Source organism: Synchiropus splendidus, unplaced genomic scaffold (assembly GCF_027744825.2).
Source record: "Synchiropus splendidus isolate RoL2022-P1 unplaced genomic scaffold, RoL_Sspl_1.0 HiC_scaffold_20, whole genome shotgun sequence".
Lineage (NCBI taxonomy): Eukaryota > Metazoa > Chordata > Actinopteri > Syngnathiformes > Callionymidae > Synchiropus > Synchiropus splendidus.
The window spans coordinates 1,644,013-1,665,595 of NW_026527054.1; positions in this window are offsets into that span (position 1 = coordinate 1,644,013).

The following is a 21,583-nucleotide window of genomic DNA, read 5'->3' on the forward strand; positions in this document are numbered from 1 at the left end:
TACCGGACACTCCTGATTTAGCTACTTTCTACAGAGGTTGGATGCAACAGGTCAGGGAGTTGGCTGATGAAGCGCAGAGACTGGCAGATCGAGAGGATGTGGTTCAGCTTGAAGTGGTAGGTGAAGATGATCAAGAACACGTTAATGTTGTGGTTGAAGGCGACGGTGGAAATATCTACCCTGCTTTTGAGGACCTCCTTAGCAACACAGTGCAATCTGACAGAGTCATCGCTATGGGTAAGAGAATTGAATTAACGGTCCAAATTGTACATATCCCTCGAGGAGGCGCGAAACGCAAGCTCGAGAAGACGCTGGATGCCAAAATTTTTGTTAAAAAAAGACGACATCTCTATGTAGTTGGTGGTGATGGAACCAAGCAGCTTTGCGTCGCAATCAGCCTTTCTTGTCTCCTTAATCCTAACCGTGCGTATCAAGATTGTGTTGAGTTGGGGAGGGAATTATTAAACAAAGCTGGTTTAGATTCTCAAACACCTATCATATTCACAGATATACCCCTGTTTGAACGGATAGTGAGGCGTAAAATTGTTGTGTTTAATAAAACGACAGCAAACCAGCCATTAGCGCATTATGCCACCGGTTTTGCTGATGGTTCGGAGCCCTTATTCTTGTTTCTACTTCAGGGACACTATTACGGGGTGAAGAACCCTAAAGGTTTGTTAGGAACACGTTACTTTTGCATCAGCTGTCATAAGGGGTATGAAGATAAATCAAAACACATATGCAAAGCTCACTGTAGCGTTTGTCACGATCCTGTTTGCCCTACAGAGGTCCCAGACCCGGTAACTTGTGACGACTGTCGCAGGGTTTGTCACAACCCAGCAAAGAGACAGGTGGCTAAGGCTTGTCTTAATAGCCTTTGGGGAAAGTTTTGTCAGAGAGTGAACATGTCTCAGGTTTCTGTAGTGTCAGACCCCAACGAGTTTTTCAGTTTCATGTTTTCAGGGAAATACGAGGTCAGCTACTTTAACGTGCTGGATGAGAAAAAAGTTGTGATCCAGTGGCGTTACAATGGTCTCTACCCTCCTGGTAAAAGCAGCAATGTTTTTATCGGAGCTTTTACCACTGCTTATGCTCGTCTGAAGTTGTACAGTTACATGGAGAAATTGCAGGAGAATGTTCTCTACGTTGACGCAGACAGCTTGATATATGTTGTGAAAGACGGCGAGACACCTTTAAAATTAGGTAACTATCTCGGTGATCTGACTGATGAACTCGATGGGGATAGCATCGAGGACATTGTTTCGGCGGGTCCTAAGACGTATGCTTATAGGACCAAAGGACAGAAGATGGTTGTGATGAAAGTTAAAGGTATCACGCAAACAAAAGAATCTTGTCAGCGGATAAACTTTGACTCCGTCAGAGATCTTGTAGAGGGCTATTTGCAGAATTCACCTGATGGGGTGCTTGAGACCCGGCAATGCAACATTGTGAGGGATAAAAAGAACATCGCAGTAAAAAACAGATCAGTTATTAAAAAACTCCGAGTCGTGTACGATAAGAGGCAATTGTTTTCGGACGGCACAACCAAACCTTTCGGGTTCTGATTTTTGAGTGGATGAGGGGTCATTATGGAAGGAATTAATTTCGATCCGCGTTTGAAAACACCATTTTCATGTCTAGTGGTGGGACCGTCGGGGTCGGGAAAGACCCATTTTGTAAAATGTATACTTGAAAATTGTGAACATGTTATGGATGATGTCAATATAAATATTGTATGGATTTATACTTCTTTTCAACCTATGTACAGTGAATTGCAAAAGATGAATAAAAATATCAAATTCATTGGAGGTTTACCTGAATCTTTTGAAAATGAAGATGTATTTCCTTCTGATAGAAAACATTTGATTATTCTTGACGACGATTTTTGAAGCGTCTGAAAGCCCAGAGGTTGTTCGCATTTTTACGCAGTATAGACATCATAAAAATATGAGTGTTATATTGCTGACGCAAAACTTATTTCATCGCGGTAAATATAGTCGTGCTATTAGTCTGAATAGCAATTACTCTGTATTGTTTACCCATCTCAAAGAGCTTTCTTTCTAGATGCTACAGCTGACGTTCACGGGTACTTAATCGTTGATCTAACACCCTCCTGTCCAGAACGCTGCAGACTAAGGACTGGGATACTACCTCATCAGCGTCACACTGTGTACACACCAAAAACGTCTGCTTGAGTTATGTTAGCGCGTATAAAAAGAAACGCTGGTTTACTTAAGGAACTATACCATGCTCCGTACCAAGAAACGAGTAAAGACATTTTGACACGTAGTTCCCGGGACTTCATTCAAGCTCTCGGTGAGATCGCCCTGAATGTTTTGAAGGGGAATGTACCATTGTCGCAGGCTCAGTTAAAAAAACTGAAAAAACAGAAGAAAAACATCAGACTCTTGGCTAATAAAAAAGCGTGCTTGAAGCGTAAACAAAGGATTCTTAAAAAGCAATCGGGTGCATTCCTGTTGCCGTTGCTAGCGGCTGCCGTTCCAATAATTGGAAATCTAATATGAGGACTTGTAAAGAAGTAAAACGCTATGAAGACTGTCCAGAAAGTGTATCTCGTCTCTCCTCGACAAATTAACCAGTTATCACGTCCAACCTCTGACATCCGTGAAACTGCCAAAGATGAATTGAATGAGAAGATGAGGACCATTCTAAATGATTCTCAGTTAAACTCGTATGAGAAGATTAAAAACTACGATGCTCTATTGCAGAGATATTTAACCTTTACTAAACAGGATCAGAGAGACCAAAGGAGAGTAACTCTGACTTTACAACGAGACGGAGTCAGCGATCATCCCCTTGACTCTGACAGACGTGTCGAAAGCGTTCTAAAATCACCCTCTGTAACAGATGACCTGGGTAAGGATATTCTAAATAGCCTTCCGTCAAAAGCTCGAAGAAATGCTGAACACATTATCCGGAGGATATCCAAAAACGGCGACGGTTGGAATATGAATGGTGAATTTATGTATGAAGGAAATGCTGTAAAAGGCTCTCATGTGATCGATATATTCAAGTACCTTTCCCTACCGTATGAGAAAACAAGTTCTTCATTACCTGTGGTCCGAGTTTCTCGTCACATTATTAAAGCTAAACATCCCTCTCACCCTGCTGTCCAATCCTTAAGCGAATCGAATTCTATCTCGTGATAGAGGATTCTTTCAATTTCAGGAGTGAAGCTATTCACTATTGTAAAAACGATGTTGACATTCTGGCCAGAGGATGCATGATATTTAGAGACGAGTTTTTTAAAGAAACAGGTGTTGATGCACTCTCGTCCATAACAATCGCCTCTGCGTGTATGGCTGTTGTCAGGACCAACTTTTTAAAACCAGACACATTAGCCATGTCCCAACAATTATGTAACGAGCGGTAACAAGAGGTTCTCAGATGCTTCCATCCAGTGGCTGCACAATCACACAGACAGGGCATTTTCATACAACATGCCTTGAACCGTGGGGAGATGGTGTTTGGCCAGTATTTTGTTGACGGTTATCCTGAAGTTGACGGTGTTACGCAGGTCTGGGAGTTTAACGGATGTTTATTCCACGGTTGTCCTTCATGTGTTGACCCTCATGCAGTTTTTCCGTTAAGAGGTAGACCATACGGTGAATACTACTCTGCTACGATGGAGAGAGAGCAGGCGTTAAAGTCTGATCATGGGGTGCGTCTTTTTACCATCTGGGAACACGAATGGCATTCGCTTCGACAGTCGTTTGATGATCTCAGAGATTTTCTCTTAGATTTTGACACCCCTGAGCCTCTCAACCCTCGTAATGCGCTCTACGGCGATAGAACCAGCGCTTTAAAGCTGCGTTACACGGCCAAGCCTGATGAAAAAGTTTATTACGCTGATGTCACCTCTCTGTATCCTTACGTCAACAGCACGTGCTCCTACCTCCTAGGTCACCCCCGAATAATTCACGAAGACTTCGGGGATTCCAGACAGTACTTCGGTCTTATCAAGGCGGTTGTCTATCCTCCTCGGGGTTTATATGTACCTGTTTTACCCTACAGAGGACCGGGGGTAAATTACACTTCACGTTATGCAGTATCTGTTCAAGTCGTAATGTTCAAGGCAGTGACTGTACGCATAATGATGACGAACTTGTTTTGACAGGGGTCTGGGTCACGGTTGAGTTCAACAAGGCTCTGGACAAGGGATACAAGGTGGCCAAGATTATCAAAGTATGGCATTTTGATAGATCTAGCAATTGTATTTTCGCAGGTTACATCCGTACATTCCTGAAGGACAAGCAGGAGGCTTCTGGTTACCCTGCTGAGGCCGTTGATCAGGAAAGCCGTGACAAATACATTGAGGATTATCAAGCCCATCAGGGGATTTTGCTTTGCGCTGATAAGATTTGTCACAACCCAGCAAAGAGACAGGTGGCTAAGGCTTGAATTAATAGCCTGTGGGGCAAGTTTTATCAGAAAGAGAACATGTCTCAGGTTTCTGTAGTGTCAGACCCCAACGAGTTTTTCAGTTTCTTGTTTTCAGGGAAATACGAGGTCAGCTACTTTAACGTGCTGGATGACAAAAAAAGTTGTGATCCAGTGGCGTTTCAAGGGTCTCTACCCTCCCGGTAAATGCAGCAATGTTTTTATCAGAGCTTTTACCACTACTTATGCTCGTCTGACGTTGTACAGTTACATGGAGAAATTGCAGGAGAATGTTCTCTATGTTGACACAGACAGCTTGATATATGTGGTGAAAGACGGCAAGACGCCTTTAAAATTAGGTAACTATCTCGGTGATCTGACTGATGAACTCGACGGGGATAGCATCAAGGACTTTGTTTCGGCGGGTCCTAGGTCGTAAGCTTATAGGAACAAAGGACAGAAGAAGGTTGTGATTAAAATTAAAGGTATCACGCAAACAAAAGAATCTTGTGAGCGGATAAACTTTGACTCCGTCTGTAGAGGGCTATTTGCAGAATTCACCTGATGGGGTGCTTGAGACCTGCCAACACAACATTGAGAGGGATAAAAAGAACATCGCAGTAAAAAACAGATCAGTTATTAAAAAACTCCGGGTCGTGTACGATAAGAGGCGATTATTTTCGGATGGGACAACCAAACCTTTCGGGTTCTGAGTTTTGAGTGGATGAGGGGTCATTATCGAAGAAATTAATTTCGATCCACATTTGAAAACACCATTTTCATGTCTAGTGGTGGGACCATCAGGGTCAGGAAAGACCCATTTTGTAAAATGTATACTTGAAAATTGTGTGGACTTGAAAAAAATGTAATGGATGATGTCAATGTAAATATTGTACGGATTTATACTTCTTTTCAACCTTTGTACAGTGAATTGCAAAAGATGAATAAAAATATCAAATTCATTGAAGGTTTACCTGAATCTTTTGAAAATGAAGATCTATTTCCTTCTGATAGAAAACATTTGATTATTCTTGACAATGTTATTTTTGAAACTTCTGAAAACCCTGAGGCATTTTTACACAGTAGAGACATCATAAAAATATGAGTGTTATAATGCTTACGCAAAACTTATTTCATCGTGGTAAATATAGTCGTACTATTAGTCTGAATATCAATTACTTTGTATTGTTTAAGAATCCTCGCGCTAAAATGTAGATAAAAGTTGTTGCTCAACAGGTTTACCCGTCTCAAAGAGCTTTCTTTCTAGAAATCTTTGAAGATGTTACAGCTGGCGCTCACGGGTACTTAATTGTTGATCTAACACCCTCATGTCCAGAACGCTACAGACTAAGGACTGGGATACTTCCTCATCAACGTCACACTGTGTCCATACCAAAAACGTCTGCTTAAGTTATGTCAGTGCGTATAAAAAGAAACGCGGGTTTACTTAAGGAACTATAGCATGCTCCTTCAAAGAAACGTAAAGACATTTTGATGCATAGTTCTCGGGACTTTATTCAAGCTCTCGGTGAGATCGCCCTGAATGTTTTGAAGGGGACTGTACCATTGTCGCAGGCTCAGTTCAAAAAACTGAAAAAACAGAAGAAAAACATCAGACTCTTGGCTAATAAAAAAGTGTGCGTGAAGCGTGAAGGATTCTTAAAAAGCTGTTGCCGTTGCTATCGGCAGCTGTTCCAATAGGACGACTTGTAAAGAAGTAAAACACGATGAAGACTGTCCAGAAAATGTATCTCGTCTTTCCTCAGCAAATTATCCAGTTATGACGTCCAACCACCGACATCCGTGAAACTGCCAAAGATGAATTGAATGAGAAGATGAGGACCATTCGAAATGATTCTCAGTCTAACTCGTATGAGAAGATAAAAAAGTATAATGCTCGATTGCAGAGATATTTAACCTTTACTAAAGAGGATCAGAGAGACCAAAGGAGAGTAACTCTGACTTTACAATGAGATGGAGTCAGCGATCATCCCCACGACTCTGACAGTCGTGTCGAAAGTGTTCTAAAAACACCCACTGTAACAGATGACTTGGGTAAGGATATTCTAAATAGCCTTCCGTCAAAAGCTCGAAGAAATGCTGAATACATTATCCAGAGGATATCCAAAGACGGTGGTGGTTGGAATATGAATGGTGAATTTATGCATGAAGGAAGTGCTGTAAAAGGCTCTCATGTGATCGATATATTCAAGTACCTTTCCCTACCGTATAAGAAAACAAGTTCTTCGTTACCTGAGGGATGGTCCGAGTTTCTCGTCACATTATTAAAGCTAAAATGCCTCTCACACTGCTGTCCAATCCTGAATCGAGGGCTCAATATCAGAGACTTAAATCGAATTCTATCTTACGAAAGAAAAGTATAGCTGAGAGCTGGTCTCCCGACCCAAAGGACCCTAAAGTGACACCTCAACGACGCTTGACGCGTGTAGTGACCAAAGGGAAGAAATTGTCTCTAACACCTCGATGGGTTTCCTGAATAATTGTCTTGTACACAGTTATTGTCTTTTCATCAAAGAAATGTTTTATTGAATTACTATGAGATTACAGATTTTTTTTTAAATACACACACGCACAATAAGATTAGTCACACGTTACAATAGTCTTTAAAATACAGAAGAGAACAGTTTTGTTGTTTCCATGGACAGTGTGCACATCTTTTTAGACATTGTTGATGTCCTTTCACAAAGTTGTATAGCATGAGGTCGTTTTTTAAGTTATCGTCACTGTATAGACTTAATACTTCTCCGATAGACAGCCCTCTAGCACGATGACAGAGGTAGAAGACGCAATGATGACCACATACAAACGATAGAGGGTGCTGTAGTTGACCATTGTTGTACTTGATGACCTCTGAATGTTTCTTGAGGAACTTTAAAATATTTTCAGGGTAATGTGCAAAGTAGGGCCCCATTCCAAACGAGTCAAAGAAAGTTGTTCTCCCGTCTTCTTTGAGAGTTAAAGCCAGCCAGTGCACTTCTGGTTTATGTGCCGGATGTGTGTTGACGATGAAATATGCAGGCAGTCTGAGGGGTTGTGTCAATTGAGGCAACTTATCCGACGGCCACACACCGTAAAATGTGTCGCCCATGAGACCTCTCAGCAGCCTCTGTAACTGGAGACTATCCATAACTTTTATAATAATAGTCCACCAGCACTTGTCTTTTTGCATCAATCTCCAGAATGGAATCATAACAAGCGTACACAATCAGTGTTAGGGTGTTTGGTGAAGCAACTCTGAATCTCATCTCCAGTCTTAAATTCCCTTTTGAGACAGCTGAGAGAGCGTCGTTGTCATCGGCTGGATTGAGATTAAATGCAAACAGCGAATATCCGCTGTTAAAACCTTCGCGGTCAATGCTTAGATACTTCAAATGTCTTCCTGTAGCTAGAATCATGTTATAAAACTCTTTGACCGCCATACCGTTGTTAAACTGAGGTTGAAAAGCTTTAGCGGGGATCTGTCGACCGTCCTGACAGAGGGCTAGATATTCATGTTGAACGGGCAGAGATCTTTCCTACCGGAAAATGCCTCATGACGCACCATCCCTAAAACCACGGATTTAGGTCTTGAACCCAGAAATAAACTCTCCTGGGTACATATTCTCGAGTTCTCTGGAATGGAGTATGTTTTTACGTTGACTCGTGAGAGGGGGTAGAGAGCATTTCCTTTTAACAAACCCGCTGCATGACGTATTCTCACAGCTGGCGAAACAGTGACTTTCTTCACAAACAGAGAGGTGCCAAGGATTTTCAGACGAAAGGTGGAGTTGCGAGGTCCGGTCAGGCAGAAGGCATCATTCGCCCTGGTGAGTTTAATTCTTAAATCGACCGAGTTTAATAACAGTCTCTCACAGAAAAATATGTCGCTGTGCAGAGGACTGAGAAGATGTACTTCTCTGGACCTGCTCGTGAACTCAGCCCTGAAAAGCCTGAAAAGTTGAGAAGTGTTTCGATCATAGCTCTGTACGGGTGAGTGGAACTGGACTGCGAAATCATCCGATCCCCCAGAACCACATCGCACTGGTCAAAGATTGTGTTTAGAGGATAATTGATGAGACCGACTGCTGCGTCGTTAGCCAGCGGTGTGCCATCGGCGTTAGTAATTCTTGCACACACGAGTAGAAGGGTGTCGTTTAGGTCTAGATACTTTTCGCCGTCTCCTGCTATAAAAAACTCAATCGCTGATCGCGGCTACTGGAGCAATTTCAGTGTAAATTTTGTCCTCGATGGAAAGCCGTGTCATCGGCGGCGTGAATAAATCCAGTTCTGCCAATGTGCATTCAGCAGATTTCTGTGTAGGAGTGCCATGTTACTGTATATAAGGTTTTTTAAAGTATATCAGAGCTCCCTCTGGACTTCCTCTTGGCCCGTTTGCTTCTGTCAACTGACTTCTTTCTTTTTTTGTTCGTACGTTTATTAGAGCTCTGTGTTACATGTCGTCCTGGAGGGCGTCTCTTTGTTCTTCGTGATAAGACAGCTATACCTCCTGACCCTTCCTGTCTCTGTTGATCGCTCATTCCTCTCATGGTACAGGTGAACATATCTGTGGCTATGTTACCCACTGCTGATTTGAGATGGGGTTTCGCTATGGCGATACCTCTTTTCAACAAAGGTGATATAAACCGAAACATTTTTGAGAAGAGGGAACCGATGCCTCGTCCGTACATAACCGGGGCACCGTCAAAACCGGGTAGCTCTCCGCCCACCTGTTTTTCATAATATTGTACAACTCTGTGCGGGTCGTCTCTTAAGCCTGCATGAACCATTGTGTTTGTTTTTGACTTGGTCTGCAAAGGCTGGTTATCCCTTTGGTGTTGTGGTGATCAATGAATTTCCAGACGTCGATGCAAGGGCTATATAATATCCTCTCAAGTAACAGGTCTAAAGTGTAGAGTCAACACCACCTTTCCAAATGTAAAATTGACTGGTTTGTTAAGATCTGGTTTAATTTGTGTCTGAATATTTTCAATATGGTTCTTGGCAACCGGTAAATAGTAAGCAGGGTTAAAATGCTGTGTGATTATATCTGAGTAACTACCCTTGATTTCCACCGTTCTTAAAAGCGGTGCATATGCATCCTCTACAAGCTGCGGTCTTACAACGTCAGTAGAGATGGTAAAACCCCACTTTTAAATCAACAGGATGGGGCGCTCTGAACTCGCAATAAATGATGCAATTAGCAGGATCTACACCTAACATGTAAGCCAAAGGCGAGTTAAAAAGCACTAGGTTCTGACTGTCTCCTTGAAGATCAATGTTTTGCCGTGCACGGTCAAACAGGAAGCGTATATTCTCATTGTTTTTTTTTTATAGTTTGCTCCATCTCGGTTGTAATCTGATTAAGTGAGCTGTAATATCCAACCGTCTTTTTTCCTCTGAGCTGAGGCGCTGGCGTCAGGATCCGGAGCCCAAAGTCTCGCCATGGCTCTATGAAATTCATCTTTATGAAGCCGCGACGTGTTACCATCTGAATCTGATCCTCTCGGAGCAGCCGTGTTGGTGTTGGAGTCAGCTCCTCTATGGTTTGGTTTCCAGTAAAATGACGACGTATCCTCTGGAATATTATGCCACGTGTGAGGGTATGTAATCTCCATCAACCTCCCATTTTCCGTTTAAATCGATATGTTGTGCTAAATGCGGAAAGTACCAATTGAGTTGTCTTTAAAAACTTTTGCACTGGCGTTTGATGGTAAAGTCACATAGAAGCCCCATTCTTTGAGCCCTACATGATGATATGATGCCTGGTGTCAAGGAGGATCGTCTTATATATATTTTACATCTGAAGCTTTTACCCAGCTGTTGAATTTTTCAGGCCAGTTCTTCCACTGGACAAAGACTTATCTCTCTCCTTTAACGGCGCGTTCCTTGAGAATCTTTTCAACGTGAAATACGTTATCCTTTACGAGTTGTACTTTTTGTAATTCTTGATCATAAAATGACCCCTGGATGGGTTTGCCATCGAAATCTTTCAATTTATACACAGGCGGGTTGCGATGAATGCATTCAGTTATTGTAAATATCTCATCTGTAAAACTCTGCTCGTACTTTTTGTCAAATACACCTCGTAGTTTTGATATCCTAACATGATCGCCCTCCATAAATTTGGCTTCTGCCGACCTTTTGACGGTCTAATGTAAAGATTGTCAAACACCAATCTAAAGAAATTTCGACAGGAGGCAAAATTTATTTACTTACTTCCATCGGTGTCATTTTTATACGACTGTGATAGCTGTGATTATAACTCTTTACTAGATCCTGTAAAACCTCGATGTAACGTTTGTGTAATGTAATGTTTTTAGCTGTAAAATATCTCCACATCAGATTTTTAAGAGTGCGGTTAAATCTCTTTACCACAGGGGCCTTAACGTCACTCACTGTTGAAAAATTTCCATCAAAGCCCGGAAACTCTTCTTAAAAAAATTATTTACCGTCATCCGTCTGTAGCTTTGCAGGCGTCTCGCTCTCCTCCAGCACTGATTCGAACGCCTTCACTGTCTCAATCGCAGTCTTTCTTTTTAAAACGCGTACATAGGCCTTTTTTGAAAATACATCGATAACGGTCAACAAGTAATTTTGATCGTCGTTATATCTAGCCAATGCCTGCATGTCTTCTGTTCATCACTTTTATGGACAGAATTTCTAGGCGTAGCCAGGGGTTGGAGGGGATCCGGTTCGGGAACCACAGAATTTCATCTCTGCTATTTGCGGACGATGTTGTTCTGCTGGCCTCATCGGACCGGGACCTTCAGCATGCACTGGGGGGGTTTGCAGCCGAGTGTGAAGCGGCCGGGATGAGGATCAGCACCTCCAAGTCTGAGGCCATGGTTCTCGACCGGAATAAGGTGGTTTGCATTCTCCGGGTCGGTGGAGAGTTCTTGCCCCAAGTGGTGGAATTTAAGTATCTCGGGGTCTTGTTCTCGAGTGAGGCAAAAGGGGAGCGTGAGATTGATAAACGGGTCGGTGCAGCGGCAGCAGTGATGCGGCCGCTGTATCGGACCGTCGTGGTGAAGAGGGAGCTGAGTCGCAAGAGGAAGCTCTCGATTTACCGATCGATCTACGTTCCCACCCTCACCTATGGTCACGAGCTTTGGGTCATGACCGAAAGGATGAGATCGCGGATACAACCGGCTGAAATGAGTTTCCTCCACCCTTAGAGATAGGGTGAGGAGTTCGGTCATCCGGGAGGAGCTCGGGGTGGAGCCGCTGCTCCTCCACATCGAGAGGAACCAGTTGAGGTGGCTCGGGCATCTGATCCTGGACGCTTCCCTGGGGAGGTGTTCGGGGCATGTCCTACCGGGAGGCGAAGGCGATCCACCCCTCCATAGCTCCCGGGGTGAAGAGGATTGTAATAAACTCTTTTAATGATGTGTTTCACCGACATGTTAAACGAGAAATGAATGAGCTGAGATCCGAATATGCTTCTTAATGTTTTTTATTCAACAGGTTATGTCAGCATTCGAACGTAATGCTATACGAAGATATAAGATATAAAAAGATATTAAATATATATACATATATACACATAAAAAATATGTATATATATATATATATATATATATATATATATATATATATATATTCTTGCATTTCACAAAACAGGTACTTGTTTTACTGTCAGATCTGGCATCTTTTCCGTTTCTTCACAACTGTATCCAATGCATCCATTGCAGATTGGTTGGGTGATGTGATGTGTATATATATATATATATATATATATATATATATATATACACACAGGGTGATATTTATACAGCTGTCCAAACCCCTCCCTTCGTTATTTTCCTTCCAGTTATAAAACAAGGTAGGATAGGGTTAATTATTCCCCTTCCTGTCATAAAACAAGCGGGGTGGTTACTATTTTAATTTCCTTTTGATATAAAAAAGGGAGAGGGGTATTATTTTAATTACTTTTTGATATAAAAAGAGGGAGGAGTTGTTATTTTAATTTCTTTTTTATATAAAAAAGGGGCGGGAGGGGTTTTATTACCTCCGGGGGACCATAAAGCAATACAGGTTTGACATTTTGGTGTATGCTTCTACTCTCTCACACCCTTATTTTACAAACCCAGGTCGGTTTCATTTGCCATTAAAAGAAAAGTGGAAATGGAACTTCAAAGTCTCCACGACCGAACAGCATCCGATTCCAAGAATGGAGGATATGATGTCAAGCCTGGCAGGGGGACAGAAGTTCACAAAACTCAATATGAGCCATGCATATCAGCAAATAGTCCTTGAGGAGGAATCAAGGAAGTTTGTGAGTGTCAGCACTCACAAAGGTCTTTTTACATATACACGTCTGCCTTTTGGAGTAAACTCCAGTCCTGCTATTTTCCAACGCACCATGGAGAATGTACTTCAAGGTATGGCAAATGTGGCAGTGTATTTAGAGGACATTATATTGAGAGGAAGAGATGACAGCATCTGCAAACACTCAACGAAGTGCTGCAGAGGTTGGAGGATAAAGGGCTGTGGTTGAAACGGAGCAAGCGTCAGTTCATGGAAAACAAAGTAACATTCTTGAGTAATCAAGTGGACAGGACAGGCCTGCATCCAATGTCAGCGAAGGTCAAAGCAGTCCAGGATGCTCTGGTACCATATCTGCCCCATTTTTCAATGTTCATCTTGTTCAATGCTCTCCACATAATGGACAGAATGTAACAGATGTTATTCTTGCATTTCACAAAACAGGTACTTGTTTTACTGTCAGATCTGGCATCTTTTCCGTTTCTTCACAATTGTATCCAATGCATCCATTGCAGATTGGTTGGGTGATGTGAGCGTGACCTTTTCAATGACGGCAGTTGCTGGGCATCGAGGTGGCCTGGCTCGACTCTGCAGCTTGGGAGTGACAAGTGCTTTGCCAAGTTCTTCCAGGAAAAGCCGACGTCGGTTCCGTTTGAGCAAATATTGAGCAATGCAGAGGTCTGCCCTGCACCTTCAGAATTTCCTTGGGAAGTTCTGGCTTATTTTTTCTGACTGTTCCCGCTGTTCAGCTTTCTATTCTGCAGTTCATCTCCAAGGCGATAGGATGTAAATGTAAATGTGACGTCACGTGATTTTATGACATTGCAGCCCTTTATTCATCTCCAGCACCACACGCATCCCCTGATTCTTCTCGGCTGCTCCTCCAGGTAGCTTTCCACTGTATATGTGCATATTCCCGGCATAGCTAGATTTTGCTTCACAGGCCACCCATATTTTGATGCCATACTTGGCGGGCTTGTTAGGCATGTACTGTAAACCTTCTGGAGCTCATTTTTGGTGTGTTTGTCAAAGAGACTACATGAGAACACTGACAAGAACAAGGGAGAGAAAGTTTCCCCTCTACACACAGCTGGGTCTGAATGGCTATTCAGACAATCAAATCAATCAAAATACACATAGCTGGGCAGTCTAAATAGGTATATCAGAGAGACATGTTTATTTTGGGTCTGAACAGCCACTTACCCACATTAAAGAATCCGGGTCAAAATGACCTGCAACATCATCTTTGTGTACCAACTCTGTACAGACACTTCACTTGACATCAAATTGTCCAGATTTTACACATCTGTTCATGACCCTTAATGAGGAAAAGTCACAAAATTTCATGAAGAAAAAGTCAGGATAACCACTACTTTTATGAACACAAAAACGGATATGGGTCAAATTGACCCTAAGCATAATACGAGGGTTAAAGCTTTTCTAGGTTTGCTAAACTTTTATAACAAATTCTTGCCGAACTTGTCTTCTGTGCCGGCTCCATTACACAAGTTACTGAGGAAAGATGAGAAATGGAGGTGGGCGGTTGAGCAAGAAGAGGCTTTTAAGCAGGCAAAGAAGTTACTACAAAGCAGTCAAGTGTTGGTTCATTACGATGAACAAAAACAACTGGTACTGTCATGTGATACCTCACCTTATGGGGTGGGGGCAGTCTTGGCACACAGACTGGAAGGGGGAGCAGAAAACTCATGGGAGGCACAGCTTTTCCTTCATGAAACAGACTGAATAAGGGCTTATGGTCTGTGTACAAATCACAAATTTAAGTCCACACAAATATTTGTGAAAGTACTGCACCCCAAAAATAACTGCTAAGCCCTCTTTATCCAACTGCGAATAGTTTTTTTCTGCTGCTGTGAGTGTGTGTGACGCATGAGTTCTCAGAGGATCATGAGATGGGCTATTCTGTTAAGAGCATATGAATATGCCATGGTATACCGACGTGGACAGGACAATGCAAACGCAGATGCTCTCAGTAGACTTCCACTTCCAGAGAAACTTGGGCATCCAGACTCAGAAGACCAGGTATTATTGGTAGAGCAGGATCAGAGTTCAGTGGTCAACTCGGAAGAGCTTTGTAGGTGGACCAGTAAAGACCCCGTACTCGCCCGAGAGAATAAATACATACTCAGAGGGTGGCCCTGTAACCTGGATGTTGCTTTCAGTCCATACACTATGAAGCAACAGGAGCTGAGTGTACAAGATGGGTGTGTACTGTGGGTGTGCCGTGTGGTGATTCGGGAAAAAGGATGTGGTCTTACGTGGAAGCAGCATCAATTGCACCCTGAAATGAGTTAAATGAAGGGTTTGGCTCGTAGCTATATGTGGTGGCCTAATATAGACAGTGATATTGAAAGTTCGGTCAAATCGTGTTCCACTTGTCAGGAACACCAGAACGCTTCGGCCTGTGCACCGCTACACCCGTGGGAGTGACCTGACCAACGGTGACGACGACTTTATGTTGATTATGCTGGGCCGTTCATGGGAAAGATGTTCTCGGTGGTGATTGATGCACATTCAAAGTGGTTGGAGGTCTACCCTGTTTCGACAGTAGAGTTTTATTCAGTTATCGGATAACTTCATAGTCAACAACAGGACTGTCTCCTGCAGAAATGTTGATGGGGAGGAAGTTGAGGTGCATGTTGGATCTGCTACACCCAAATTTGAAGATGAAAGTGGAACTGAAACAGTCAAACCAGAAAGTTCAGCATGATCAACATGCTCGGTTCAGAAGTTTTCAGAATAGGCGACCAGGCCCGGAAGAGCGCTCGAGGCCGAGGCGCTGGAAGGAGCGAATTCAATACGAATAATAATAAAAAAAAAGTCAGCCAACTACCCCGGGAGAAGCTGCTGCCGATGATCGTCCACGCACAGAGCGGCACAAGCGCTGAGTCTCCTGCTGTTAAATCCACTCCTGCGGTGATGCGACAAGTCTCTGCCGTCACTGCGATGAGACCTCAGTCCTGCCTGAAGTTTCCGTGGTCCAGATGAGCCGCTCCACACCCCTTCAAGTCTCAAGCTTCTTCTCTTGATGTGCCAGATGCGCCGGCTCCAGCTGTAATTTCACAATTACAGAGTCACTCATTCACGCCTCTGTAATTTCACAATCACATTTTGCGGAGTGCCCTGGCACTTCCAGTGAAGTAGAAAGGCTGGTGTAATATTCCTGGAATATGTTTGTGTCCAGCTGTCCGTGGAGCCTGCCTCCCTCGCAAACAGTCCTTTAGCACGGGGCAGAAATTTTGAGCGGACCTCCAATCCTGGGGCGTCCCCCCAAAGCATGGCTACTTCAAGGCTAGCACGCAGTCCTCTGCCCCCCTAAGTGCAGTTCACTATTCGAAATGCTAAAGCACCCGCAACACTCAAAGCAAATAATGCCAAATGGGTGTGGACTGCCGTCTGTTGGGTAAACATCCACTGCTAGTCTCATTCAATCCGGACTATTTCCCGGCGCAGTTCTGACACTCTACTGGCACGAGGACGCTGGTTCTTGTTATTTTAATTTCTTTTTTATATAAAAAAGGGGCGGGAGGGGTTTTATTACCTCCGGGGGACCATAAAGCAATACAGGTTTGACATTTTGGTGTATGCTTCTACTCTCTCACACCCTTATTTTACAAACCCAGGTCGGTTTCATTTGCCATTAAAAGAAAAGTGGAAATGGAACTTCAAAGTCTCCACGACCGAACAGCATCCGATTCCAAGAATGGAGGATATGATGTCAAGCCTGGCAGGGGGACAGAAGTTCACAAAACTCAATATGAGCCATGCATATCAGCAAATAGTCCTTGAGGAGGAATCAAGGAAGTTTGTGAGTGTCAGCACTCACAAAGGTCTTTTTACATATACACGTCTGCCTTTTGGAGTAAACTCCAGTCCTGCTATTTTCCAACGCACCATGGAGAATGTACTTCAAGGTATGGCAAATGTGGCAGTGTATTTAGAGGACATTATATTGAGAGGAAGAGATGACAGCATCTGCAAACACTCAACGAAGTGCTGCAGAGGTTGGAGGATAAAGGGCTGTGGTTGAAACGGAGCAAGCGTCAGTTCATGGAAAACAAAGTAACATTCTTGAGTAATCAAGTGGACAGGACAGGCCTGCATCCAATGTCAGCGAAGGTCAAAGCAGTCCAGGATGCTCTGGTACCATATCTGCCCCATTTTTCAATGTTCATCTTGTTCAATGCTCTCCACATAATGGACAGAATGTAACAGATGTTATTCTTGCATTTCACAAAACAGGTACTTGTTTTACTGTCAGATCTGGCATCTTTTCCGTTTCTTCACAATTGTATCCAATGCATCCATTGCAGATTGGTTGGGTGATGTGAGCTTGACCTTTTCAATGACGGCAGTTGCTGGGCATCGAGGTGGCCTGGCTCGACTCTGCAGCTTGGGAGTGACAAGTGCTTTGCCAAGTTCTTCCAGGAAAAGCCGACGTCGGTTCCGTTTGAGCAAATATTGAGCAATGCAGAGGTCTGCCCTGCACCTTCAGAATTTCCTTGGGAAGTTCTGGCTTATTTTTTCTGACTGTTCCCGCTGTTCAGCTTTCTATTCTGCAGTTCATCTCCAAGGCGATAGGATGTAAATGTAAATGTGACGTCACGTGATTTTATGACATTGCAGCCCTTTATTCATCTCCAGCACCACACGCATCCCCTGATTCTTCTCGGCTGCTCCTCCAGGTAGCTTTCCACTGTATATGTGCATATTCCCGGCATAGCTAGATTTTGCTTCACAGGCCACCCATATTTTGATGCCATACTTGGCGGGCTTGTTAGGCATGTACTGTAAACCTTCTGGAGCTCATTTTTGGTGTGTTTGTCAAAGAGACTACATGAGAACACTGACAAGAACAAGGGAGAGAAAGTTTCCCCTCTACACACAGCTGGGTCTGAATGGCTATTCAGACAATCAAATCAATCAAAATACACATAGCTGGGCAGTCTAAATAGGTATATCAGAGAGACATGTTTATTTTGGGTCTGAACAGCCACTTACCCACATTAAAGAATCCGGGTCAAAATGACCTGCAACATCATCTTTGTGTACCAACTTTGTACAGACACTTCACTTGACATCAAATTGTCCAGATTTTACACATCTGTTCATGACCCTTAATGAGGAAAAGTCACAAAATTTCATGAAGAAAAAGTCAGGATAACCACTACTTTTATGAACACAAAAACGGATATGGGTCAAATTGACCCTAAGCATAATACGAGGGTTAAAGCTTTTCTAGGTTTGCTAAACTTTTATAACAAATTCTTGCCGAACTTGTCTTCTGTGCCGGCTCCATTACACAAGTTACTGAGGAAAGATGAGAAATGGAGGTGGGCGGTTGAGCAAGAAGAGGCTTTTAAGCAGGCAAAGAAGTTACTACAAAGCAGTCAAGTGTTGGTTCATTACGATGAACAAAAACAACTGGTACTGTCATGTGATACCTCACCTTATGGGGTGGGGGCAGTCTTGGCACACAGACTGGAAGGGGGAGCAGAAAACTCATGGGAGGCACAGCTTTTCCTTCATGAAACAGACTGAATAAGGGCTTATGGTCTGTGTACAAATCACAAATTTAAGTCCACACAAATATTTGTGAAAGTACTGCACCCCAAAAATAACTGCTAAGCCCTCTTTATCCAACTGCGAATAGTTTTTTTCTGCTGCTGTGAGTGTGTGTGACGCATGAGTTCTCAGAGGATCATGAGATGGGCTATTCTGTTAAGAGCATATGAATATGCCATGGTATACCGACGTGGACAGGACAATGCAAACGCAGATGCTCTCAGTAGACTTCCACTTCCAGAGAAACTTGGGCATCCAGACTCAGAAGACCAGGTATTATTGGTAGAGCAGGATCAGAGTTCAGTGGTCAACTCGGAAGAGCTTTGTAGGTGGACCAGTAAAGACCCCGTACTCGCCCGAGAGAATAAATACATACTCAGAGGGTGGCCCTGTAACCTGGATGTTGCTTTCAGTCCATACACTATGAAGCAACAGGAGCTGAGTGTACAAGATGGGTGTGTACTGTGGGTGTGCCGTGTGGTGATTCGGGAAAAAGGATGTGGTCTTACGTGGAAGCAGCATCAATTGCACCCTGAAATGAGTTAAATGAAGGGTTTGGCTCGTAGCTATATGTGGTGGCCTAATATAGACAGTGATATTGAAAGTTCGGTCAAATCGTGTTCCACTTGTCAGGAACACCAGAACGCTTCGGCCTGTGCACCGCTACACCCGTGGGAGTGACCTGACCAACGGTGACGACGACTTTATGTTGATTATGCTGGGCCGTTCATGGGAAAGATGTTCTCGGTGGTGATTGATGCACATTCAAAGTGGTTGGAGGTCTACCCTGTTTCGACAGTAGAGTTTTATTCAGTTATCGGATAACTTCATAGTCAACAACAGGACTGTCTCCTGCAGAAATGTTGATGGGGAGGAAGTTGAGGTGCATGTTGGATCTGCTACACCCAAATTTGAAGAAGAAAGTGGAACTGAAACAGTCAAACCAGAAAGTTCAGCATGATCAACATGCTCGGTTCAGAAGTTTTCAGAATAGGCGACCAGGCCCGGAAGAGCGCTCGAGGCCGAGGCGCTGGAAGGAGCGAATTCAATACGAATAATAATAAAAAAAAAGTCAGCCAACTACCCCGGGAGAAGCTGCTGCCGATGATCGTCCACGCACAGAGCGGCACAAGCGCTGAGTCTCCTGCTGTTAAATCCACTCCTGCGGTGATGCGACAAGTCTCTGCCGTCACTGCGATGAGACCTCAGTCCTGCCTGAAGTTTCCGTGGTCCAGATGAGCCGCTCCACACCCCTTCAAGTCTCAAGCTTCTTCTCTTGATGTGCCAGATGCGCCGGCTCCAGCTGTAATTTCACAATTACAGAGTCACTCATTCACGCCTCTGTAATTTCACAATCACATTTTGCGGAGTGCCCTGGCACTTCCAGTGAAGTAGAAAGGCTGGTGTAATATTCCTGGAATATGTTTGTGTCCAGCTGTCCGTGGAGCCTGCCTCCCTCGCAAACAGTCCTTTAGCACGGGGCAGAAATTTTGAGCGGACCTCCAATCCTGGGGCGTCCCCCCAAAGCATGGCTACTTCAAGGCTAGCAGGCAGTCCTCTGCCCCCCTAAGTGCAGTTCACTATTCGAAATGCTAAAGCACCCGCAACACTCAAAGCAAATAATGCCAAATGGGTGTGGACTGCCGTCTGTTGGGTAAACATCCACTGCTAGTCTCATTCAATCCGGACTATTTCCCGGCGCAGTTCTGACACTCTACTGGCACGAGGACCGCACGTGGTCAGGTACGGAGCTTAATAGGTGGAGGGTTTGGATTTGTGGCGCAGCGTTCCCTCTCACTCAGCGGTCATGCGCGATGCCCTCGCACCTGGAGCTTGACCTCCCCCTTGAGGAGTGACCATCCCACCCGGCGCTGACAGAGCCGCCATCGCGCAGTAGAATGGTGTCTGCACTGTCGGCAACCGGCTCATAGCGCTTGAGAACATCATTGCGCTCTTTATGAGCTCCGTGGACTCCCACAGAGATTTTGGAGACACAATAATCCGTGGTGCTCTGCTCGCGGCGCCTCCTCCACACACAGCCGCCGCCTGGGGGGAACAGCCGTATAATAGACGAGCTGATCATCGCCACTCCTCTTGGAGAGACCAGTCGTCTGCTCTCACCTCTGCTCCCTCCAAAAGCGTAGGAAGAACTTTGTATCTAAAAGTATGCATCTAAACCTAGTCTAACTTGGAAAAAAAATAAGATGCATTACTTTGGTATCGGGTCTGTTTCTTCTATGCCCAAAATTAGGGTTTATCATCCGCCAAGTTCTCTTCCGGTTCCAGTCAGTCCGAACTCCGGCTTCAAAATTTTTTTTTTGTTTTACATCGTCTCAGGAGACCGAGCAGTATAGTAACGGTCTCTGCCTCCTTATACCTGATGCCAGAACTGTCCCTGGGGAAGTTTATGGAGCCAAGACGTTATGTTTTTCCTCAGTTTCGCCACAATAAGAAGCATAGGCGTCAAATAACTCTTTGCCGTCTCTCAACAGATCCCGGTTCCAGCCAAATGTCAGGGGAGTTTCAATTCTGCCATTAACTCTTCTGATTACTCAGACTCGCCAGTTTTTATAGCAGGGGTCGCCACAGGACCGCGAAAGCCACCACTTCAGAGGATCACTCAGTAGGAACTGCGTGCCAGACCTGCTCTGTTCTCAGCTCCCTCGTGTGATGTCTGAAGCGATGTCTGTCTGTGATTCTGTTCAGAGGCAAGCAGGACATCGTCATCTACAGAGTCATCTCTTTCTGAGGCTGATTGGGCCGGTCCCTCGGGTCTCCATCTTAGGAGAATCTTGATCAGATCTTGATCTTTGTACACTGCAAGTTTGGGGAACCGAATTCCTCTGACGGCTCAGCTGACAAAAGCGAGTGTGTTTTTGAAGAACCAGCGGGACTTGAAGTTCCCAGAGGAGTGGGCACTGTGCACCGATGACCCTTTCGTCCTAGACCCGCCCCGGAGTCCGGGTCCGCTCCTGTGCTCAAGGCTCCTATCTTGAAAGAGTATCTTCCGAATTGAAAGAGCCTGTCTCCTCACCTGCCCATATGGATCGAGAAAATACACGGTCATTGAAACGGCCTTCAGTTACACAGTCAACCCCCAGGTTCTGCGTCACCACATGGACCTGAGTGAACTCAGAGAACCAGCGGTCATGTCTGATGGAGGAGGACAGCGCTCTCCTGACAAAGCAAATAATTGAGCTACTGCCAAAGCAATCCTCCTACACTGGATTTTACTCCAGATACTTTCTGGAACCCAAGAAGACAGGAGAGTGGAGACCTGTTCTGAATCTCAGTCTCCTCAACCAATTCATGACCAGACAGCGGTTCCGGACTA